Source organism: Spinacia oleracea, chromosome 5, assembly GCF_020520425.1.
Source record: "Spinacia oleracea cultivar Varoflay chromosome 5, BTI_SOV_V1, whole genome shotgun sequence".
Taxonomy (NCBI): Eukaryota; Viridiplantae; Streptophyta; class Magnoliopsida; order Caryophyllales; family Amaranthaceae; genus Spinacia; species Spinacia oleracea.
Window position 1 is genome coordinate 87297915 of NC_079491.1, and position 6336 is coordinate 87304250.

The 6336-nt window shown below is 38.0% G+C and overlaps 1 long non-coding RNA gene across 1 annotated transcript; it reads left to right on the forward strand.

The window, feature by feature from the left end:
• Positions 1-381: 381 nt before the first annotated feature.
• Positions 382-4025, forward strand: LOC130461118 (uncharacterized). Its single transcript, XR_008921460.1, has 4 exons — positions 382-626; positions 942-1055; positions 2319-2487; positions 2667-4025. It is a non-coding gene; the product is annotated as an uncharacterized lncRNA (long non-coding RNA).
• Positions 4026-6336: the final 2311 nt, after the last annotated feature.

The window sequence follows — 6336 nt, forward strand, 5'->3', positions numbered from 1 at the left end:
GAATTGCACTTCTCCTTTCTCTAGTGGATCTCCTTAATGGCATTTGTTCCTGAGATGCTTGAGTTTGTTCTTCAGGAATGACCTGTGTAACTTATTGATCTTGATTATGGAGATCTTCGATATTGTCTTGCTGTTCTTGGACTGTTTCTTGAAAAATTCCAATAACTCACTACAAAAAAATTAGTAATTAACAGCACCTCATTCACAGTGTTTATGAAAAAACGCTGTTGTTATAATTAAATCACAATGCTTCATTTTTTACCGCTGCGAAAACGCTAAAAGTATTATTTAATAACACTTTAATTCTAGATTAGTATAATATAGCTTTTATGATTATTATTATTATTATTATTATTAATGGTGCTATTGAAACATAAGGAGTAATCGATCTTAAACTCTCCACGCAAAGAAAAAAAGACAAAATAACACACAATCAAAACCCACGAATCCACGATCATGCGGTTCATCTCATCTCTCCAAATATTTCTCCAGAATGCTAAATTTAACTTTTCATTCCCAGTTCCCCCAATCGAAAATTTTAAAGGTTCCTTCAATCTAAAATCGTCGAGTTCCCTTCAATTCGAAATGTGTCTAATTCATTTGCGGTTTTGCCAGCGTCATCTCTGGTAAACCTTTACTTTCGACGAAATTTTGTTGTATAGGATTTGGATCGATTACTTCTTCTTCTTGTTAAGTTGTTTTGAAATTTTCTGTGAGTAATAAATTTTTATTTGTGGTATGGATTTTAGTATTGTAATTTGCATTTTACAGGTTTATTAATTAGGAATTTTCGATTTGGAATGTGTGAATTGCATCTTAATTTTGACATACTGGTTTACTTTTGTTGAATTTGGTGCTTTTTCCTATAATTTATAGATTTTGAGAAGTATGATTTTAGCTGAAGATATAAATTGATATATTTTGATTTTTTTGGTTTTAAGGGGATGCACTAGCATTTTAACTGAATGTTGATCATCTGGATTTTGGTGCTTTCTGCTAGAATAGCAAGACCTGTTTTTCTTGCTGAAGGAAGTTGACAAACGCCAAAACGTGAGGTGATTTAATTTGTTTTTACGGGGACTATTGTAGAAATTAGGTACAAAATGCTTTGACATAATGAAAACTTCTGCCGATGGTTTGAATTACTGAGCTTGTGTCTCATACGTTTGGAGCTTGTATGTTGTTACCAGATCATTTACAGTTATTCAATAGTGGGGAGGCATATGATAGTTTTTGTATCATCTTGATTTTTAATTTACACAATTTGTTACTAAATTTGCTTTCTGGTTGGCCTCCTTGGCAGATGAATTGAGACTTGTGCTGCTTGTGGTCTGTAGCTTCACATTATAAGTGTCGTGCCACTTTAGTTGGATCAGCAATTATCTGAAGAAACCATTATGAAACTATAGATGTTTAGATGATCTTCATATCAACAATTATCTGAGTAGTACATCCTTTGTTGGTGCTAATTGTATAAACTTAAGCTCCTCATGGATAACAAATGATTCTAGTTTGTTAAACTTGATTGCCCCTAACAATGAAGAATAGAGTGCCTTGATCTTGAAAGATCGAGGGTTATGTGCAGTTTAAGTGTATAGTATCTGTCCTGTATGAAACACATATATTTTATCTGTCCCTCCCAAATATGTGAATAGTATCTGTCCTGTATCTAGTGACTACTCAGGTTAAGACTAAGACTTTAAACACCAGGATCATATTTATTGCAGGAGGCTAGAGTAACATAAGTTATTCAAATAAAAAAAAACAATTAGAAAAAGAGTGAAAAGTACATTTCCAGAAGACATAAGGAGGAGAGAGACAGAGAGAGAAAGAGTAGGCTGCAGAGAGTAGGGATGTAGTCGATCCACAAGTCCCTTCTCTACGTTCTTCTCAAAAAAGGAAAGGCGTGAAAGCAGTAAAGAATTCTTTCTGTTCTAAATAGAGAAAATCAGTCCTTAAGCTTCTCTTAAGCTATTACATACGTTCAACATGATCTAAATCCTGATTTAGCATGCACTAGGCTCCTTAGCAGTTGATTGTAATGATCGATGAATGCATGAGGCACATCATTAGGATTATTGATCATTTGACCCTGAGCATCCTGGATGGTTAAAATAGTTTAAAAGAAATGCAAAAGAGTTACTGATTTGTAACTAGCTAGTGTTGATATGACATTGACCGCGTCTTAGAGTGTATGGATCAAATGTACTGTAGTCTGTTATCTGTTTATACAATGTGTGTTCTTGTAGCTTTTGTTTTTATGTTCATAAAACTTGATTTGTCGCCTTATTTGAGTTGTCTCCATTCTTGTTATGCAGAATGAATTAAATGATGCACTAAAGATCGAATTGTGAGGATGAAAATGGTTGTTCAAAGGATGGAGTTGAAACAAGTTCAACTGGTGGTCATGCCTGCTGATAAATTAGTTGAACGACTGAAACACTACATCAATGTCAGAGCACGGAGGGGTTAAGTTTGATAGAGAGGGTAATATTTTCTTGTTGATTTTGGAAACATTTTATTTTGTTGTTTTAATTTCATCTTGTTATGAGATAGTAAGCAGATTATAAAAATTATAAATCGTCCAACAAGGTGATCCTCATATGCTCCTGAAGAATATATAAACCACTTCTCAGCATCTCTCCCCTCTTTTTTTCTTCATGCAGTACAAGCAGTAACTACTTTCTCAAATCAGGATTAAAAGGAGAGACATTGACGGATTCCTCAACAAAGACACTTGAATTTAGCAAGCTTTCCAGTTAAGTAAAGATCGATTGAACATCCTGGTAGAAACTCCTTAATAGAGCAGAAACTCGAGAGTTGAGTAGGTCTTGTTCAGGTTCAATGAAAGTCATGTGCGTCTCATTTCTCTGTCTTCGATTTAGTGTTGCTTGGGGACAAGCAACAGTCTAGCTTGGGGGAATTTGATGAATCATATTTGTATAGGGTATTTTTGGTGCATTTAGGTTGCACTTCTAGGCATTCGTCTCATTTTAGTTGCATTTAGAGACTCATTTGCATAAGTTGTCGTTATTGTACTCTATTACGCCCCAATCGTGTTTTCTTTAATATTTCAGGTGATTTTATGGCCATTTGGATGCTTTCGGAGTGTTCAAAGTTGATTTGGATGATGAACGAATGAAATGTTGACTCGAGGGTCATTACATGTCTCTCGGGATAACTTTTGAGTCAACAACGAAGATAAACGTTATTTTTCTAAGCATTAAAACAGACAAGCATTCACTCTTTTGATGATATCTCAAGTTCTACTGATCGGAATAAGGCGATTTGGATTGGGCTAGAAAGTAGACTTAAAGAGCTTTCCAACGATAGGTCACACGTCCCTAGAGGCATTGTAGAACGAGAGTTATGACATAAACAAAACGCTGAAACATCCAGGGAGGGATGGCTCGACAGCCAGCGAGGGATGCTTCTCGGGCCAGCGAGGGATCTCTCGCCCAACGAGGGATCTCTCGCCCAACGAGAGATCTCACGCCTTTGCACCAAGCCTTGCTACTCGATGCCTGCTTTTTGCTTTGTCTTGCTATATACTTCACTAGGCCAGCGAGGGATGGTGCGCGAGATCCCTCGCTGCCTCGTTGCTTCGCTTTGCTTCATTTCACTAGGCCAGCGAGGGATGGCTCGCTAGCTCCCTCTCTGCCTCGCCCTTGCTACAGCTTCGTGCATTTCTATACTTCACTGGGCCAGCGAGGGATGGCTCGCGAGATCCCTCGCTGCCCATGCCCCCCAGCTCTCTTGCCGTGTGCGTGGCTTAGACGTTTCGGTCGTGCTCGGGTTTCATTGCCACGTCATCGTTCCATCAACCAATCATTGACGACTTCTATTTTTTTTTCTTATTTATTTATTTATTTTATTTTAAAAAATAGGAGCATATAAATACTCAAGGGAATCAATTTATTTCCCTCATATTATTTTTTTCCTTAGAATTCTTTTGAACGCTTAGTTTTATTTTTCCCTCTTCACATTATTTAGCCCTAGTACATTCCATTCGATTGATCAATATAGAGGTATTTTCATAATTCTTCTTGCTTTTCTTGCTTTCAATTATTGTTTCTTATTATTGTTCATCAGGAAATTCATTGTTATTTCATATTTCATGCTTGTTAATTCAATTATGAGCGAGTAGTTTTATTCTAGGGCTAAGTAAGGGAAGTCATGTCTATACCATGATTTTTATGCATTAAAGTTTGTTAATTTATAGATTATTTCTTAAGTAATTCCAATTGATTTGTTTTAATTGTTGATTCATGTAATTGGTCAATATCATGGATTGATTATCTAGCTAATAGGAATTAGAATTGAAAGATTATATTCTTAGAGGCTTTGTCCAATTGGCAATTCTGCTTATGTTAGCGACCGTACTGCATATGTTGTATTGAAAGTGTTAAGACCCGACCGTAGGATTAACATGTACTTTAATTACTCGGCCTAGCCCATTCATTGTCGAATTAATTTGTGTTCTTGGATTGGTATAAGCATGGTGAACCGAATAGACGCCCTAGACCTTTAATTCATCGATAAATTCTCATTTACATTATTGCTTTAGTTTCTTTAGTTTATAAATCAAATTCAACTTTTGTTTATTGGAATAGTTCGTATAATTGGACAAAAACTAATAAAACTTGTCTGCATGTGGGATCGACCCGTATTTGCTAAGTATCTGCTAACAACAGACACCATGCACTTGCGGTATCACTTTTTAATTCATCAAGTTTTTGGCGCCGTTGCCGGGGAGACGGCTAGATTCTATTAGTTTTAGTTTGATTATTTGAACTGTTTCCATTGTCTCATTGGAACTTTTAGTTCCAATTGAGGCAAATTTCACTGCGTTTTCTTGTCTGTTGTTTATGCCCAGGTCTGCTAGAACGGGTACCTTGATTCATCCTGATCCCGATCTTGGTAAGACCCTTCGACAACTCAAAAAGAAACAACAAAAGAAGAAGCAGTCAGGGTCTCAAGACTCACATACTCCACCGAGTCACACGATGTTTAAATCCTTGAAATCATATGGGGTGCCTTCCTTGAGCAGTGTTCCGACTGGGATCACAATGCCAACTATTGAGGCAATCAACTTCAAGATCAAGCTGCCCGCTCTAATCTCTATGGTCTCACAAAATCAATATGGTTGCCATACATCTGAGGAACCCACCAACCATTTGCAGAGGTTCAACCAATTGTGTGGTACTATCAAGCATCAAGGGGTCACTCAAGACCAATTAAAAGTTATGTTGTTTGGTTTTAGCCTTCGTGATAAGGATCAAACATGGTTGAATGATGTCAAGGAGACGGAGTGGAGTGCTATTTCACAGACCTTTTTGGAAGAATTCTTTCCACCCACCAAGACTGCTGAAATAAGGCACAAGCTGACTACATTTACTCAAGAACCTGGTGAATCACTTAGGGAAGCCTGGGATAGATTTAAGGCATTGCAGCGGTCTTGCCAGCATCACAACATTGAAAAATGGTTCTTGGTTCAGATTTTCTACCATGGCTTGCAAGATGATACAAAGAACACCGTTGATTCTGCTGCTGGGGGTGTTTTTCTTGACAAAGAAGTGGATGCAGGTTATGATTTTCTTGCCAATCTAGCTGACAATCATAATAGCACTACCAGAACCACATCAAAGAGGAGAAAGGTGGACGGTGATGCCTACTCTCTATTGTCCTCACAAGTGGCAGCCTTGAACTTAAAGATTGATTCTTTGAAGGCTCCTCAGTCTGGTACTCCCCCAATGAGTATCAATGCTATGTCTAGTGTAGCTCCAGTGACAACTTCTTACTGCGAAGTATGTGGCATCCAAGGTCATTTTGGTCATGAGTGTCCTTATAGTCCGCAGGATACCACGCAAATGGAGCAAGTGAATTCTTTTCAACAGAGGCAACCCGATGACCCATATTCTCACTCATACAATCCAGGTTGGAGGAATCATCCAAATTCCTCATATCGGAGCAACAATGTTCAAAACCCTCAACCCCAGCAACAATGGTCACAACCACAATTCCGTCCACCTCAGCCACATGTTTCCAGGCCTCCATTTCCACAAGGAGCCTCACATAATGCTCCCCCGGGGTTTAATAGACCCCCGCACCAAGGCTATCAACAACAACCTCCTCAGATCAATGCTAATCTATAGCCTAACATTGGTGACCTGTAAAAGCTCATGGCGAATATGCAGAAGACCTCAGAGAATGCTCAAAACAATCACGATGAGAGCATAAAGGAGTTGAAGAATCAAAATAGAATGTTGGAGAACCAAGTTGCTCAACTCGATGATACTTTGTCAAAAAGGCAACCGGGCAAACTTCCAGGGCAAT